The sequence below is a fragment of the Schistocerca nitens genome, chromosome 4 (genome assembly GCF_023898315.1).
Source record: "Schistocerca nitens isolate TAMUIC-IGC-003100 chromosome 4, iqSchNite1.1, whole genome shotgun sequence".
NCBI lineage: Eukaryota > Metazoa > Arthropoda > Insecta > Orthoptera > Acrididae > Schistocerca > Schistocerca nitens.
The window spans coordinates 870,767,034-870,786,513 of record NC_064617.1 but is presented as its reverse complement, the minus strand read 5'-3'; the positions used below and the strand labels follow the sequence as shown (position 1 = coordinate 870,786,513).

General features: G+C 43.7%; 1 protein-coding gene across 1 annotated transcript in view; it reads left to right on the top strand.

The window, feature by feature from the left end:
- LOC126253356 (uncharacterized) overlaps positions 1–19,480 on the top strand; it is a 152,592-nt gene that overhangs the window by 40,162 nt on the left and 92,950 nt on the right. The window lies entirely within an intron of this gene.

Sequence of the window (19,480 nt, the reverse complement as noted above, 5' to 3'; positions counted from 1 at the left end):
TCCAACGGTGTAATTACGTAAACATCTGTCACTGATGTAGTAAAAAAAATGTTTATCTCTCAGTTAAATGATTAGATAGCTGTGTAATTTATGTGTTAGAGAAATATGGTACCGATGTGTAAAGTTGTATAAGCAAATAACATATTAGCTAGGGCTCCTTGTGCTTGCCACACACATGGTACACAAAGTAAGCGTGTACCCCCCTGAGGATTAATGTAATTATACCCTCAGGTGTGACAGGTTATTGCAATGGAATAAAATGTATCACGGAAAACTTTCTTTGTAATTCAAAAATCTTGAAAAATAAATGGTTTAAGTACAAAATTGATCACTCAAATGCGTGTCCTGTAGTGCTAAATGTGCGTCTTGCTGTTAGATAATTCTGTGGAAGTGTCGTAGTTATCGTCCTCCGAAAGCTAAGTTCTGCAGAAGTCAATGTACTTACCTCATGATAAACAAAGGTGAAATGCTTTGCATATAGATATCTTAGTTATTATGCTTATTGGCGTGATGACGAAATTACTGTACAGTAATGTATTGTTGTGCCACGAAAAAGGCTGTCTCATTGTTGCTATACCACGAAAGTTACTACTAAAACATGTTTTTCTTTCCAGAAGAATTCAGAAAACTGTGCAGATATAAAACAGATACACCGCAAAAGCAACATTGTAAATTGTCACTCATTAGTAGCGTCGTGATAAAAATCGTGTAGCTGTCACATAAACTAACCTCTGTGTCATCTGGTATCTCTCAGAAAGCACTTTAAATTCAGAATGTATTTTCAAACAAACCAAAATGTTGCATTAAAATCTCATTAGCAGTACTGGTAAATGTTCTAAGTATGTGAGCCTTATAGTCGTTACGTAATCGTGCAACAAACAAGCAAGAATGCACACACACAATAACACTGTGTCGTCTGTTCACAATAACAATGCATTCGTAATTTCTGTTTCAATAAGTTCTCTTGGTTCTTGACTGGATATTTAACTTCAAAACATTGTTGCATGTTAACAGATTCTAAGTCTGACAAAGCATACTAGCAATGTAAAGTGAAAAGTTATATGGCAAAGACAAAGTTAAAAAGCAGATTATCTTTCAATAAACGGTTTTACATGTGAAATGTGGTGTAAACCTTTACTCTTCATAGTACTCAGACTTTCAACTGAAAAGCAATTGTCATGTTTTATACATCGGTAAAGAATGTTAAAATTTTTCTCAAGGCTAGCGTCTTATGTTATTTTTCTCAGAGCCAGCGGGCGCTCGCGGCTGCCTGCTGTGCGAGTCATTGTCTGTCTCTTTGTTGGCGCGCGCCGTTATTGGGATTTGGAGACCTAACTTCTACAAATTCACGTTGTCGAAAGTGCCCTGCTCTGTTTAAATCCCGCCAGTTCTGATGAAATTCAGGTCTGTCGTTATGATTATCTCGTCTGTCGTCATGTCGGTAGATTTCATAATTTCTTTCTTGTCGGTCATGTGGTGGAGAATTTCTCCCTGAATCGTAACTGCGCGCTGAACTGTTGCGTCTGAAATTATTCTGTCTCCCTTGATAATAATAGTTCTGATTACCATATTGTCTGTTTCTATGGTTATCTCTGTCATATTCATTACTACGGAAATGCGATCTTTCTCTGTAACTATTATTCTGCCAGCGGTTGTCATAAGGGTGGTGTCTGTTTTGGTCACGATTTGCGTTGTGAGAACAGCCTTGTCGTGTCCAGTTATTATTTCTGTCGTCACGGAATTGTGACGTATGTGAGCTGTAATTATTGTTTTCCTGCGTTCCGCGATTCTCAGTGTCAATTTCCAGTTCTTGTAACAGTCCCTGAAAAACTTCAATGTCGTCTTTGCAACGTCCTGCTAAAATAATGTGTCGTAAATGTTCAGGTAATTTGATTAAGCAAATGCGGATGAGTTCTGAAGGGCTGTATGGGTTTGAAAGATATTGATTCTTGTGCAACATGTCTTCAAAATATTTCACAAGACTGGAGAATTCAGATTCTTCGAAATGATTCATCATTATGATGCTATGTTTTACTCGGTCTTGTGTAGCTTGAGACCAATATGCTGAGAGGAACGCATGATAAAATTCTCCTTCACTGTGGCAATCGTGAATGACCGATCGCATTCGCACAGCTGGTTCATTCTCTAAGTAGCCACACATAAATTCTAATCTATGCTCTAATGACCAGTTGGGAGGAAAACAATGAGAGAATTGATGCAGCCACGCTTTAGGATGAATGTCGTTGCCAGAATTCTTAAATGTTTTGAATTTACGTGTAGTAATGAAGAGCTTATAGTCAAAATCATCATGTCGGCGAGTCGCATGTCGGTCATTGTTACGTCGTTTCGGCGGTTCCATTTCAAAATTCGGTGCACCTTGCCAATTTCTTTCATAGTTTCCGAGATGCCCTGTGTTATTATTTTGTGGCTTTTCCGTATTTCTATGTCCCTCTTCCCGTATTGGGGCGCGAGTGTCCTCTGAAATACGTAACTCTTGTATTACCTGTGTCAGCTGATCTTGTACTTCCCGGATTTCTCTTTGGTGTTGCGTATTTATTTGATTCTGATTTTGTTTGAATTTCCTAATTTGTTCGCATTCTTCTGTGTCATTAAAGACTACCGGTCTTGTGTCATTGAGATCATCATCTACCTTTGTAGATAAGTTAGTGAACTGATCCGAAAGTTCGGCTACTTTCTCCGATAGTGTACTTATTTCCTCAGTGTGTTTTTCTGAACCAAGTTTCAGAGTATTTACTGTGTCCTTTAAATTTTCCTGAGTTTCTGCAAGTTGCGTAACCAAATCGGTAGATGCAACTGAGTCAATTTTAGCTTGCAAGGTGTCATGATTTTCATGAACAATGGTTTGCAGTTCTTTTTTGGCTGCTTCGTGATTCTGTAATGCATTTTCATGCCGCGAAAAAATAGGTTGAAAATGCTCACAAATTTGTGTTTTTACGTCATTACAGACTTTTTGACATTTCGATTCGATGTTATGTAACTCAGTAGTTAAATCTTCACGTGTTTGTTCAAGCTTATGTTCCACTGAGTCTAACTTTTGAAGCTTTTGTTCCATTGCGTCTAATTGCTGCTGTGTTTGTCTCTGGTGTTGTTCCATTGTGTCTAAGTTTTGAAGATTTTGTTCCATTGTGTCTAACTTTTGAAGCTTTTGCTGTGTTTGTCTCTGATTTTGTTCCATTGTGTCTAACTGTTGCTGTGTTTGTCTCTGATTTTGTTCATTGTGTCTAACTTTTCAAGCTTTTGTCCCATTTGTTGCATTCATTGTAATAACAATGCACTGGTGTCTGGAACATGTTCCTCAGTGCTTTTCGGCGGTGAATTTGCACCGGCAACATTCACATTTTGACAAGCGGAAAATGTGTCTTGACTCATTTGAGAAAACGGTGAGAACCCAAAACCTGAGTCTACAATATTTGCAAAATTGTGTCCTGTCATTCCCGATTCCTGAGGCGGGCTGTTGCCGACCGACCGATCGATAATGCTTCCCTGCTCACTAATTGTTTCACTGTCTACGCCATTGTTTGCCGCCCGCTCCATTTCCCTATGCACAATTACCAAATCACTAGTTTGAACATTAGTTAATTCATTACACGGTGCCGCTAACACACTGCTTTCGTCTTCAATGTCATTTCTCAGTTTACTTTGGAGCCTAGTATTACGTTTTTCACACGCCATTATTGTCACATTATTTCACACGACAACACAGAAAAGCACAATTTGAAGAGCAAAATAAGAAAACACATTAACATAGCACTGAAAATAATATCTAGTTAATTGCAAGCGCAGCTGCGAAGTAATTGGTGCAAATCTACATGCATGCCACAACAACAATGAAAGACTGCAACTACAAAGGAGATTCTCTCTACAGTTACGTGCTAGCAATAACCAATAGCTACACTAGTTACACAAACTACAAGAAAAAAATCAGATGATTCCAGTGAGGTATCCTCGGCTAAGGGTCGACATATGAAACTTCCCCTTAGAAAAATTATACATGACTGTGCTTAAACTGACACACAATGTTTTTAGCGCAACGCAATCTGACTTTCAAAAATCCCTACAAAAGAATGGCCCTGACTAACATTAACCTATACCTTTCACAAATCACTTACCTCCCAAAAATCTTCGTTACTCGAACTACTGCAATACAGCGAGCGCCACTACTGCCAGCTAAATAAAAGATTCAAAGTACTGAAGGCACTAACTACTGATAGGCATAGTTAGCAAATGAAAGATTTTGATAGAGAACAACCAATGTATTTACCTCAATAGTCATAATATATATAGCAGTTCATGACAAATTTCAAAACTCCGCCATCTCTCTCTCCCCACATCCACCACTGCTGGCGGCTCACCCCCAACTGCCCAACGCTACGCGCTGTTCACAGCCAGCTGCCTAACACTACAATGGCGAGTATTACAACAATGCAAAGCAGCCACAGACTGCACACAGCACAGCCAGTGATTTTCATACAGAGGTGGCGTTACCAATAAAAAAACCTAAACAGCCTACTTACAACTTGTGCATAGCATGGGGACGAACCAGACGAAAGTAAGGAACTATTATATGAATGGACATGTGGTTAATGCACCCGCCTGATAACCAGCAGATCCCGGCTTCGAATCCCGATCGGGTACACATTTTCACTCGTCGCCGCTGATTCCGCGTAATGTCCCAGTGCAGCTGACATCAGTAATGCCTTCCGCTTTCTTTCCTCCCCCCCCCCCTCTCCCCCTCCACCTACAATTTATATAAAATGTAAGGAACATCCTTCAGAACAATTATTTATCCATTTCACTCACAGCGTGACCCCAACCTGGAACCAGGTGATTATTTGCTCAGAGCACACTTTTCGCAGTGGAACAGTGTTAAATGCATCCTAAATTTTCGGCCTCTGTGCTGTTTACAGATGAAAGAATGTCCGGGCATCCACAATTCGCATGTTCTGATTGAGTTTAACACACCGCCACATTTACTCGCGCTCATAATTTGCGGTTCTGCGTGAATGTATGTGCAAGTGTTGTTGCTGATCGTTTAGTTGGGCCATTTCTAGGCCATTAAATGACACCCATTATTACAATTTCCTCGCGAGAGCATTGCCAGAGTTGCTGGATTATGATCCACTCGCTACAAGACAGCCCATTTGGTTCTAGCGTGACGGAGCGCCGGCAAATTTCCGTCGTCCTGTGCGTCTATTCTTGGATCTAGAGTTTCAGAAAAATTGATTGGCAGTGGAGGCCCTGTACCATGGCCTACTCGATTCCCTGACTTGACACCTCTGGAGTTTTTTATGTGACTAGAGATGTCCAACCTTGTTTACAAAACCCCTATTGTGCTAGAAGAGGTTCTGGTTGCCTGGGTAGTAGCAGCAGCAATAAGTATGAAGGACACTCCTGCAGTCTATGATCCGCCGGTGTAACCTCTGTTTACAAAAGTCAATGGCGGCATTTCTGAAGTTCTGCTGTGATTGAAGTAATTATGATGCGTTAATGTTGTTATCGCTTCGTAATAAAAAATTAAAACTTGTTTGTGTTAGTCTTTGTCCTCACTGGAAAACATTAGAAAAAGTGCTTTCTTTCTCCCATGCAGCCTCCCAGTGTTCGTTAGTTTAATTAATGTTCATCCATAGAAAACTCTACGTATCGGTTTAAAAAATTCTGTCAGGAAAGTATGGCATTAGAGAAAAATATTTGTTTCGGGCTCCCTTGCAATCATAGAGCTTGTAGGCCAAAATAATTTTTACCCTGTATAATCATTCTGAAACCTTCCTGTGTCTCCAGGTCTCTTCCGGGCATATAACCTTGTTTTATGATTCTTAGAATAGGTGTCAGTGATGATTAAATTCTGTTCTGTGCAAAATTCTGCCAGACAGTTTCCTCTTTCATTCATTGCCCCCAGTCCATGTTCTACTATGCTTCCTTCTCTTCCTTTTCCTACTGCCGAATTCCAGTCACTCACCATAATTTAACTTTCATTTTCCTTACTATCTGAATAATTTTTTTTATCTTATCACACATTTCTTCAATATGTTCATTGTCTGCGGAGCTAGTTCACATTCACATGTAAATTTGTGCTACTGTGGTGGACGTTGGCTTCGTGTTTATATTGACTATGTTGACTACGATAATGCGTCCACTGTGGTGTTCGTAGTAGCCTACCTGTATTCCTATTTTCTTGTTCATTATTAGGCCTACTCCTGCATAACGCCTATGTCATTATGTGTTGATAACCATGTAGTGACCTAACCAGAAGTCCTGTTCTTCTCGCCACCGCACTTCACTAACTCCCACTATATCTAACTCCAACCCTTCAATTTCCCTTTTTAAATTCTTTAACTTACCTATCTGATTAAGGATTGTAACATTCCATTTCAGACCTGTACAATGCCAGTTTTGGTTTGCTGATGACAATATCCTCCTGAGTAATCCCCCATCCAGAGATCCGAATGCCTCTGGCATATTTTATCGAAGGGGATGCCATGATCATTAACCCATACTGTAGAGCTGCTTGAACTTGTGGGAAAAATATGGCTGTACTTTCCCCTGGCTTCCAGCCATTCACAGTACCTGCACAGAAAGGCCCTGTTGGCTGACGTTACAAGACTAGATCGGACCATCATCCGGAATGTTGCCTCTGCAACTATTGAAAAGGCTGCTGCCCATCTTCAGGAATCCGGGTTCAGTCTGGCATCTTCACAGATACCCGAGCGTTGTGGTTGCATCTGCGATACGGCTATCTATATTGTTGAGACATGACTCTCAACCTTGGTTTCATGTACATGTGCAGACATCAGTATCAACCCCTGCAAAATAGTGCTCAATAGACATTATACACTTATGTCAGTGCTTTTTCAAATCCCAGAAACACTTCTGTAATTCGATGTATGGCATAGCTTTTAGCTCTTTCAGAGACGCATTTTTAATCTCATCTATCCTTGTAAAGCGATGGCCTTTTAAAATTTTCCTTATTTTTGAGAACACAAGAAAGTCACTTGGGATCACCTTTGGCGAATACGGAGGCTGGGCCGTCATACTGTGTTGCTTCCGGCAAAAAAAAAAAATTAAAAAGAATCCACGAATAAGTAAGAAAGTGTGCAAAAAACACGAATTTTTTCGCCATAAATCCGGGCGTTTTCTTCCAACTGCTTGATGCAAATGGAGTTGAACTTTTAAGTAGTACTCCTTATCGATCGTTCCATCTTGTGAAAAGAACTCGTGGTGTACTCTGCCAATAAAATTGAACGCAGCATGCATAAACTCCACATCTGACCGCGGTTGAGCTCGTTTCGGCCTTGCCGATCCAGAATACTTCTACTGGAACGACTAAACTTCCGTTTCGATGTACGAGACGCGTTCAATAAATAATACAACATTTGTTTCCTAGGCCAATTTCGGTTGAAGAAGTGCAGTATTTGTTGCGGGGCATCGTGTAGTATTCTCGCTTCAGTCCCTGTAGTTTCATGAAGTTGCGATAGGTAGCGGAGCAATATGTAGCCTTCTAAATGGCGTCAGTAACGGAGGTGCGATCCAATCGGAGAGCTATCATTGAGTTTCTTTTAGCGGAAAAAACGGAGCATCACAGACATTCATAGGTTGTTGCAGAACGTCTACGGAGACCTGGAACAAAACAAAAGCGCGACGAGTCTTTGGGCGAGGCGTCTTTCATCATCACAATGTCGCGCAAATCTGTCCGATCACCGGCGTGGCGGCCGGCCACATACAGCTGTGACACCTGCAATGTTGAAACGTGCGGTCACGTGAGGTGATCGATGGATCACAAACAAACACCCAACTACACGACTGGACATTTCCGTTGATAGTGCTGACACACGCGTGCCCAGTTGGTGCCGCTGGGTTCTTCGCCGCCTGATGAAAGATCATAAAGAGCAATGGAAGACCATCAGTAGTAGGACATAGTTCATACAGCCCCACGTTGCATTGTTGCCAATATTATTCAAGATGGCGAATCCAAGATGGCGGCGATAGTTATGGCAATGACGTCATGGTGGGAAGCTCAGATTTTGGCGAGAAAATAGGTCAATTGGGCTAGCTCCACTAAACTAACGTCCCCCTCTCCCCTCCCCCCTCACCACCTCAAGAAAATGAAGGAAAGTGCAAATTTTGGCGGAAAAAAGGTCACTTTCGCTGGAGAGAGGAAGGACTGTATTTTATTTATTTCAGAACAATTTATTTTGGGATGGATTTCACGTAGATTATTTATTACAATGATATAAAACACTCGCTATGATATGCTTGCGGTCACAATACATAGCCTACAAACCTGTAAACTATATGTAAATCACCGAAATAATGCAGTACACTGATGTGCAGACACGAAAACAAATCGTAAATTATCAAAATAACGCATGTAAAACGCTCTGCAGACACATGCACTAATTCTAAACCACCCAAATAATGCAGTACACAGCATGCAGATGTGCGAGTTACTCGTAAATTACCGAAATAATGCTGTATGACGCTCTGCCAACACGCTCACAACGCTTAAACAGCCGAAAATAATGCAGTGCAGAAACACTCACTGCACGTAAAAACCACTTTCGAACTATAGTCAATCACAACATATTAGGGAACTGTCCCAACAAAGGTGACAATGCACATACACGCCGACGCCATCGGAGAAACGAATGCAGGGGCACAAACCATTGTTCTCAGGCCGCTGCAGCCTACAGCCAGCAGGTGATTGTCGCATCTATTTTCGGGAACGTAGTTATAATTCTTCTATTGTTATAGTGACATCACATGTCTATGTAAGTAAGAGCCAAGTCACCCTCTGGAAATGCACATGTTCACCAAACTACTGTGGCTGAGGCGTGCCTGCCAGTCCAGTACCGAGAGAGATGTTTGCATAGTAGCTCACCATCAGAGATGCAGCTAAAAGGTTCTCAATGTTATATTGACATCACATGTCTATGTAAATAAGGCCAGGTATATCTCTCAGAAACAGTAAAGTGCTGCAGAAATGGTTAACAATCGCTTTTGCAGAAGCTTCTATGATGTCTCAACTTATCTACATGGAAATTCTTGCCCTAACAGGAACTGTTTACGAAAATAGCCTGCAATAACACCAATTGCATTCTTGCTGGTGGTCCTGATCAGGCACCCAGACTGTCACGTGTTACCATTCCAGAAAATTACCAAGTCCTGCTTTCAACATACGTCTCATAAACACTAAACATTCTCACCACTATGTAGAGGATCCTATGTCCCAGTGCAAAGGAGTAACTGACTGACGACCTCAACATTTAAACTCATCTGTCACAGTGACGGAATAGCCAGTGGCTCTGTGTTCCAATCCGACTGATTCCTCATATTGCAGTCATGTATACGATTACTGTTTCAGTGCTAACCATCCCCAGAAGGTGTTGCCCCTCCAGCAAAACTCTTTCTCCATCTCAAACAAGCGATGTCAGTCAATCATTATGTGGTAACCAACAGCTTACCAGTGGACGGATGGGATGGAAAAGACACTGATGATGTACTGTAATAATAAACATCACAGTTGATTGTGCGAACAATTTTAGCAATTTTACAGTAGTTTCAGCATCAACCAATGATGCGACAGCATGTTTCCCAATTTCAGTATCATCGGTAAACCGCACCTTCTCTATTTGCGAGTATCATTGCGAATGTAAATAGATGACTGTACAGTGTGTCTATTCATTGTTAATTCTTGAACATTTACATCATCAAAGCATACCAGACAGTGCTCTACATATTTCTAGCACATCAAGCATGATGCTTAATTTATGATCTATCTCTAAGCAGATGGGAGTCTCAGAGCATTCTCGCAGTCTTAGGATAAAATTAGAGACTGAAAGACCCCCTCGCACTGTCTTTGACCAACCCGTCCTGCAGCGCCGTTACCAATTTAATCTGCAGCTGACGAGAAGTAGACCACTACATTCCATGTCTCGTGAATGAATGGAGCTTGCCGAGTCCTTGCCCATCCAAGCCTACAAGATTTCTGCAGATGTGCCCATGTTGAGGAGGTTAGCACTCCTTATCAGTGTATAGTAACAGATTTCAAAGTGTTGTGATGTAATAGCACACAGTTAAGAAGAACAAGAAATGGGTGATTTTGATGAATGATAGAGCTCCAGATGGATGGGGTTCGATGCATTTTATGTAAATGAACTTTGCTATCAATTTTAAAGTATTGTTCTAGTGTTTGGGATCAGTACCAGGAGGGTATTGGTAACAGAGAACATAAATACATGCACTCCTAAGGCTTCATGATTCTGTACTTAAAACCGGCTATGATGTTAGATCTTTGAGTTTCTGAGGTATCCAGTCATGTGGAATGCAGCGCTGTTAATATTCCAATGTAAGAAATTTACTTCCAGCGCGTGGCATACATCCTTCTTGCATGTTTCTCTATGATTTTTTTAAACTATGGTAACAAACTGTAAAATTAAGAAAACTACTTCCTTAAAACATCGGCTCTGTGTGATACATGCACAATATAGCTTTCCATATATGTATAGTCTCCACTGTTCACATCTGATCATGGTTCAGAAATTATACTATGCCCACATCAGTTTTATATAGAATGATCGTTAGTAACACAAGTAATCAGATAAATGCATAGCAGCAGCGTCCAAAATGTGAAATTACACGTCATGCCGCCACTAACTCTGTAAACAGCACAACTTCAAGCAGATGAATACACGGGGATTGCAGTGTGTCACAAACACCTATTGCTAACTTAGAATCACCATAATGATGAAACTGAAGTCTCGATTTTATACCCAAGACGCGACAGGGGAATGGAGTACAGCACATAAATCTTCGTTTATTTAGAGGAATGTGTCGAAACAGGATGGGCATCTTTCATCACACTTGAGGTGGAAGTCCTCTGATGACCTAGAGGCTTGCCTTGTTAGGACCATCAGGAAGAATGCAATCAGTGTTATTGAAGGCTATTTACGTAAACATCTCCAGTTCGGGTAAGAATTTCCATGCAAATAAGCTGAGATCTCACAAAAGCTCCTACAAAAGCGTTCGTTAACTATTTCTGCAGCACTTTACTATTTCCAAGAAGTAGGCCTGGCTCTTATTTACATAGACATGTGATGTCAGTGTAACACTGAGAATCTTCTAGAATTTAGCTGCACGTGCATGGATGAGTTGCTACAGAAACATCTCACGCATGGCAATTAGGCCTGCACTGGACCGGCAGGTACACATGGTGGCTGAGTAAACATGTATGCAGACAGAGGTGTCTCGCATGCCCCATTAGGATCGCTAGAGAGAATGCAACCTGTGCTATTCTAGGAAACCTTGCAACAAATTTCAATAGTCCATTCAGAGGTGATACTTAACTCTTATTTGCAAAGACCTGTGATGTCAGTATAACATTGAGTACCTTTTACCTGTATCTGCGAGGGTAAGCCCCTATGCAAACATCTCTCTCGGTGCTGGAGTGACTGGTATGCCTCAGCCACAGTGGTTTGGTGAACACATGCGTGTCCAGAGGGTGACTTGCCTCTTATTTGCATAGACATGTGGCATCAGTATATCACTTGAAGAATTCTAACTGTATACCTTAAAAGAAATGCGACTTTCACCTGCTGGCTGTAGGAGGCAGCAGCCTGAGAGCAATGGCTTGCTCACCTACCTTTGTCTCTCTGACAGCATCGGTGTGTACGCGTGTTGGCACCTTTGTTGGGGGCAGTTTCCTAATATGTTGTGGTTGATGATAGTTCAAAAGCAGATTTTACGTATAGTGAGTGTTTGTGCACTGCATTATTTTCGGCTGTTTAAGCGTTGTGAGCGTGTTGGTGGAGCGTTATATAGCATTATTTCGGTAAATTACGAGTAACTTGCACGTCTGTATGCTGTGTGCTGCATTATTTGGATGGTTTAGAATTAGTGTGCACATCTGCAGAGCATCTTACATGCGTTATTTTGACAACTTACGAGTTGTTTTCGTGTCTGCACATCAGTGTACTGCAGCATTTCGGTGATTTACGAGTAGTTTGCAGGTCTGTAGGCTATGTACTGTGACGCCAAGCATATCAGAGCGAGTGTTTTCTATCATTGTAATAAATTAACTATGTGAAATCCGCCCTAAATAAATTGTTATGAAATAAATAAAGTACAGTCCTTCCTCTCTCCAGCAGCCCAGAACTGGCTGAGTTCTTTTCCCGCCATTTTCACCCCAGAGCGCCATAGGACGACAGCGCCAGCGCCCTCTGGTGGCAGTACTGTGTACTAGGTCAGCTGGACTCTGGACCTCATGGTGAGCACACTGGATGGAGCAACTAGCTCAAATTGCTTAAATAAAGTCAGCCTGCAAAACAAAGACTTATGTCCATCCCATCCATCCCAGCACAGGTTGAGTCCTTTTCCTGCCAATTCCAAGGAAAAGGTGGCAGTCGGATGACTTAGATTAGCGGAGGTAGCCCAAGTGATCTATCTTCCCACCATTTTCCTAGGTTAGTGAAGTAAGCCCAAGTGACCTTTTTTCTCACAAAATTTGAACTTCCTGCCATTTTCTTGGGGAGGGGAGGGGGAGGGGAGTGAGGGGGGAGGTTAGGTTAGTGGAGGTAGCCCAATAGAACTATTTTCCCGCCAACATTTGAACTTCCCGCCATGACATCACAACATTGCCATATTTATCGCCACCATCTTGAATAAATTTGGCAAGAATGCAACGTGAGGCTGCATGAACTTTGACCTAGTACTACCATCTCTGTAGAATTGCTCGAGCCTTATGAGCCTGATCATGACAATTTTTTGTCGAACATCTTCACAGGCGATGAAACATACGTTCATCACTTCGAACCGGATACAAAGAAGAAAGCCCTGGAGTGGCGCCATACCATATCTCTCCATTCAAGTAGTTCAAAGCCTCATCCTCAGCCAGTAAAATTGTGATGGTCTTCTGGGACTCTGGAAGCTTTATTCTGTTTGATGTCGTCTGTCACACTGCAATGATCATCTCTGAACTATATTGTGCTATGCTCAGGAAATGCGTCGCCACAAAAATGGAAACAGACTCCTTCTCCATGACAGCACAAGGCCTCAAACATGTTTGTGCACCTGAGAGGAGCAAACCTTCATTGGACTGCTCTTCCTCATCCATCCTAGAACCTGAATCTCGCAACTTCCGACTTCTATCACTTTTGCCCAATGAAGGATGCATTCTATTGTGTCTCACTGTTTAGAGGCACAAAACGCGTGGGTGTTTTCAGCTCGTTACTAAATGCAAATAAGTAGGAGGTCGAGTTGATAGGAGCTGAAGGAGTCCAGGTTGCAATAATATGCGGTACGGCACACTGTTAGGGAGAAGGACTATTATTCAAGAAACACATAGTACAATGAAATTACTTATTTTCAGTAGTTTGTAGGACTGCAGCTGCGGCTATGAAGTGACAATCTCGTAACATGGAATACCATGAACTAATACAACATTTTCTCAGGGACTAAGTCTGATGGATCCTCCTCAGAGAATCATTGCAAACATTACAGAACTGGCTGAGGGCCGATTATGAAAGTGCGTCTGCCTAGGTTGTAATCTAGCTAAGAAGTGAACGAGGCACACTCTAGTTCCGTCGAGCTACACAGCCCGCTTGAGTGCGCTGTGCTTGGCAGACGACGGGCTGCCAACCTTGCGTTGGCGCGGCGTTGTAGTGGTATCTGTGGCAATGATACTACACACTCTGGGAAGGTTAACTGGTGCAGCAAGACGTCGGCTCTGGCATCGATAAGTAGAGTGGTTCCATGGGGGCTTACAGGCTCTCCCAGTAAGGTGACGTAAGGCGGTCGCATTAAACGGAGATTATCTTGAAAAATAGGGTATTGCAGCCAAAAGAGTGGGAAATAACATGATGTATTGGAATCTTCAGTAAAACCAACTTGCTTTTAGCAAAAAATTGTTGCGTTGGTTATAAACGCGCCTTAAATTCGTGTTTCATCACGTGATATGACACGTTTTCAGTAGTAATGCAAATATGTTGACTCCATGTAGCGACTCGCGAGCAGTTTGCATTCGCCACTGCTTTCTTTGAAATTCGGCAATTTTGGAACATTTTGCTGTCACACGTTTCCTACCCAAAAGAGCCGAAAGTTGATATGGCAGAATCATCAGCGACTTCTGTGATTGTGATTCGCTGATCGTATGTTATAATTACTTCCACTATTTCCACGATTTCATTGGTTGATAATGTGCTGGGAAGTCCACGGCGCCTCGTCATCTTCAACGTCTCCACATCCTACTTCGAATCGCTTAGACCACTCGCAAACCCCTGTTTTACTCATAGCAGAAGCAACAAAAGCGATATGTCACGTTCATGAAACTTTGCTCCACTTCTTATGGCAAAATGTAATACAAATTTTCTGGTACATTTTTATGCAAAGTAAATGATCGTCGTTATTGCGAAGACACATGTTACCGTTTCAATAGCTAACAACAGACTACACAATCGACACAGCTAAATTCTACAGAAACTTTTCGGGCATGTTTACCAGCACAAAATGAAAAAAATACGTAAATTGGATTGATACAACACCCCAGATTACAAAATTCTCGTTACTGTTTGAACATACTTCGTACTGAGCGTTATGGACAGAGGCTATCAGGTTTTCTAGCTTTTCGAAACGTTTTTGATTCAGTACCACATCGGCGCATTCTAAAGAAAATATGTTCTTACGGCATATTAAATCGTTTCGTGAATGATTTGAAAATTTCCTCGCAGGCATGACAGCACGCTATCCTGGAGGGGCCAGGTTCCTTGAGACGCAGGAACTGTTGCGCATTGTCGTGTGAACAATGCGAGTTTATACGATTAGAGCGCGCTTTTGTTTTTAAGAGTTGAATGTAGCGCGTAGAGTCAGGAAAGTGAAACAGAAGGTCTAGTCTCAAGGATAATAGGCAGAATCGTGAGTGGAATAAAGTTATATCGAATCCTAGTGACTATTTTAGTGAGGTACGCCGAGTGGGCAAAAAGATGGAAACAAACACACAACACGTTATCACGCCTAATACGGTACAGGGTGGCGTTCAAAACAACTTCCAATCACCTTAGAAAGGATAAATACAGGTCCTGGGGAATCGTATACCATTCTTCCCGCAAAGTAGTGGCGAGTTGAGGATGGAGATGGATAGCGATCACACACCCTTCGCTCTAGAATAGACATAATAATATTGAGATCTGGCGACTGTGGCGGCCAGGGTAGATGCGACGGTTCATCCTCGTGCTCACGAAACCGGTCCTGGGCGATACGAGCTGTGTGAACTGGTGCCCCATCGTCTTGGTCCCCCCCCCCCCCCCCCCAGGGGGTCCACAACTCTTTTGTGGATAAGTGCGTGGCGAACACGGGGTCCCGAGCTAGTGCAGTTCTCCTTCCTTTCCGGGCTGCCCTACCCCCCTTCCCCATCCCTCCTCGTCCCCAATCCTTCCCCCCCTCCCTTACCTACCCTTCACACTCCCTCTTCTTGGGAGTAATGTATCCAGCCTTCGTCCGGAGACGGACGTTTGAAAACTCCAATATCCTGTTTCCTTTGTTTTTCTCCATCCTCACGCATTCTTCCTCTATTGGTCTTTACCTACGTTCACTCTTCTTCTTGCTTTCATGTCTTTATTTCTATCTCTGCCTCATTCTCCTTGCCCTATTCTCCTTGTCTTCTTTCTGTGTCTTATTCTCCGCATCGGTGTTTGAGATTCTTTCTTCTATCCCTCTATCTCTCTCTCTCTTTCCTCTCTTCTTTCCTGCCTGTGCGTGTCTGAGGGCCGACCCACACGTTTGCACGCGTAGCCTGTAACGGGGTAACGCGTGATTCCCCGCCCTGTGTAGACAAGTAAGGCACACATGTACCCCCTGGCAAAGGGCAGACCCAGGGAGGGGTGATTGCCTGAGCTGTTACCTTCTGAACGTGCCGATTGGTCCCTCCGTCCGTTTCTCGGGAGGTGTGACCTGATGTGTGAGCAATCACCTGAGGCGGGAGTACCTCCAAAGCCGACTGGGGGCTTTTCACCTCCATGGCGACCTTCCACGATCAAAACTTCTCCAGCTGCGATAGTCAGGTCACATACCTCACAGACGTTATTCTCACTGCTGCTGAATATTCCATCCCTCGTACTTCCTCTTCTCCACGTCGAGTCCCAGTCCCCTGGCGGACTACAGCATGCAGCAACACTATTCGTGCTCAGCGACGTGCTTTACACACCTTCCAACGCCACCGTACGATGGCGAACTATATCAGTTACAAACGACTCCGTGCACAATGTCGTCGTGTTATCAAAGAAAGCAAAAAGGCTTGCTGGGTGGCTTTCACCAGCTCATTCAACAGTTTTACTCCTTCTTCAGTTGTCTGGGGTGGCCTGCCTCTATCTGGCACCAAGGTCCACTCCCCGATTTCTGGCCTGACTGTAGCGAATGAAGTCCTTGTGGATCCTGAGGTTTCGAGCTCTGCCCATTACCACCCTTCCTTCCTCCCATGAAAACAAGCAGACGAGGCACAGCCACCTTCTTTCCAGCCTTTGAATCGTGAAAGTTACAATGCCACCTTCACCGTGTGGGAACTCGAAAGTGCACTCGCCCGGTCCCAATCCTCTTTCCGGGGCCCGAAGGTGTCCATATTCAGATGCTGAAGAACCTTTCTCCTGCAGGTAAAGGCTTTCTTCTTCGCACCTATAATCGCATCTGGACTGAAGGTCACGCTCCCACAAGCTGGCGTGAAGCAATTGTTGTTCCCATACCCAAACCAGGAAAGGATAAACACCTTCCTTCCAGTTATCGCCCCATCTCCCTTACCAGCTGCGTGATGGAGCGCATGGTAAATTCTCGATTGGTTTCGCTCCTTGAATCTCGACGCCTCCTTACCAATGTCCAATGTGGCTTTCGTAGGCGCCGCTCTGTTATTTACCGCCTAGTTATCTTGTCGACCTTCATTGTGAACAACTTTTTGCGTAAGCGCCAGACGGTGGCTGTGTTCTTCGATGTGGAGAAGGCTTACTACACCTGTTGGAGGGCGTGCATTCTCCGCACCGTGCACACTTGGGGCCTCCGCAGTCGCTTCCCTCTTTTTATTAATGCATTTTTAATGGATCGAATGTTCAGGGTACGTGTGGGTTCTGTTTTGTCAGATGCCTTTCGCCAGGAGAATGGGGTGCCCCAGGGCTCCGTTTTGAGCGTGGCCTTTTTTGCCATAGCTATCAATACAATAATGGATTGCCTTCCAGCTGGGGTTTCGAGCTTCCTTTTCGTGGACGACTTTACGGTCTACTGCAGCGCTCAGAGAACATGTCTCCTGGAGCGCTGTCTTCAGCGTTGTCTAGACCGTCTATATTCCTGGAGTGTCGCTAACGGTTTCCGTTTTTCTGGTGAGAAAACGGTCTGTATGAATTTCTGGCGTTACAAACAGTTTCTTCCACCATCCTTACATCTCGGTCCCGTTGCTCTCCCATTCGTGGAGACAGCAAAATTTTTAGGTCTTACATTTGACAGGAAACTTTTCTGGTCTCCACATGTGTCTTACTGGGCTGCTCGTTGTACCTGTTCCCTAAATGTCCTCCGCGTTTTTAGCGGTACGTCATGGGGAGCAGATCGAATGGTCCTGCTTCGCTTATATCGGTCCGTTGTCCGATCAAAGCTGGATTATGGGAGCTTTGTCTACTCTTCTGCCCGGCTGTTCATCTTACGCTGTCTAAACTCTATCCACCATCAGGGTTTACGTCTGGTGACTGGAGCATTCTACACCAGCCCTGTTGAGAGTCTGTATGTCGAAGCTGCCGAATTACCGCTAAACTACCGGCGCGATATGTTGCTTTGTCGGTACGCCTGCCGACTGATGTCAATGCCCGAAAACCCGTCATATTTCTCCTTCTTTGACGACTCTCTCGACCGCCAATACAGGCTGTATCTGTCTGCCCTGTTACCTCCTGGAGTTCGCTTTCGTCGCCTGCTTCAGCAACTTGATTTTATCCTCCCTGTGACTTTTCGAGTGGGTGAGAGCCCGACGCCATCTTGGCTCCAGGCTCAGGTTCGCTTTCACCTTGAACTCAGCTCGCTCCCAAAGGAGAGGATCGCGGATTCGATATACCGCTCGAGGTTTGTCGAACTTCGTTCGAGGATCGCTCTAACGTCTTTATTTACACAGATGGTTCCAAGACTACTGCTGGCGTCGGATGTGCCTTTGTCGTTGGAAATGATACCTTTCAATACCAGCTCCTTGACCAGTGTTCAAGCTTTACAGCTGAACTTTTTGCTCTCTATCAGGCTGTTCAGTATATCCGCCGCCATCGTCATTCTCCCTGTGCCATCTGCTCTCATTCTTTGAACGCCATTCAGAGTCTCCACGACCCCTATTCGGGCCACCCGCTCGTGCAATGAATTAAACAGTATCTTCAGTTGATAGCTGATACCGGCGCTCGTGTCCTTTTTTTGTGGATTCCTGGCCATGTTGGTGCGACTGGAAACGAAGCTGCTGATGCTGTGGCCAAGGCTGCTGTCCTCCTGCCTCGGACAGCTTCCTTTTGTGCCCCATCAACTGATGTTAGTGGGGTTCTTTGTCGGCGCGTTTCATCATTGTGGCATGAGGCTTGGTCCTCTCTCCATGAAAATAAGCTTAGGACCATCAAACCGACCCCGACGGCTTGGACGACCTCCTCACGCCCTTCCCGGCGAGAGGAGGTCATTTTGGCCAGGTTGCGGATTGGGCATTGCCGATATAGCCACCGCTACCTGTTGTCCGGTGACCCCGCCCCGCAGTGCCCCTGTGGTCATCCATTGACGGTGCGCCATGTTTTATTGTCCCCATTTTATTCACTCTCGTGTCTGCCGTCTACCTTACGGGAGCTTTTAGCTGATGACGCTCGAGCAGCTACTCATGTCCTTCGTTTTATTACATTGACGGACTTGTCCAAAAAGATCTAACTCTTTTACTTTGTTTATCTGCGTCTTTGTAAGTACTTTCTGGTGTTGCCCCCTTGCGTTTTTATACGCTATTAGTGCACTGACGTTTGTGACTGGGCGCTAATGACCTTAGTAGTTGAGCGCCCTAACCACACAAAAAAACATCGTCTAGGAACACAGCACCACCATTGGAGAAACAATACTGTACAATGAGATGGACCTGATGAGACAAAATGATCACATAACCCTTGGCTATAATGCGACCTCGCCGAGTAACCATGGGTCCATGGAATACCACGATATGGCTGCCCAATTCATTAGATAATAAATTAGAGGCTACCGGGATTTTCTGTGACCTGTCAAAAGCCTTTGACTGTTTGAACCACATCATTGTGTTAAATAAATTAGAATATTACAGTGTCACCGGCAGTGCTGCGAAATGGTTTGAGTGTTACCTAACTAACAGGAAACATAGGGTGTTGCTGCGAAATACCTGTGCAGTACGCAGTCAGTCTTAATCTGATTGGGACTTAATTACATGTGATGTTCCTCAAGGTTTCATCTTGGGTCCATTCCTTTTCCT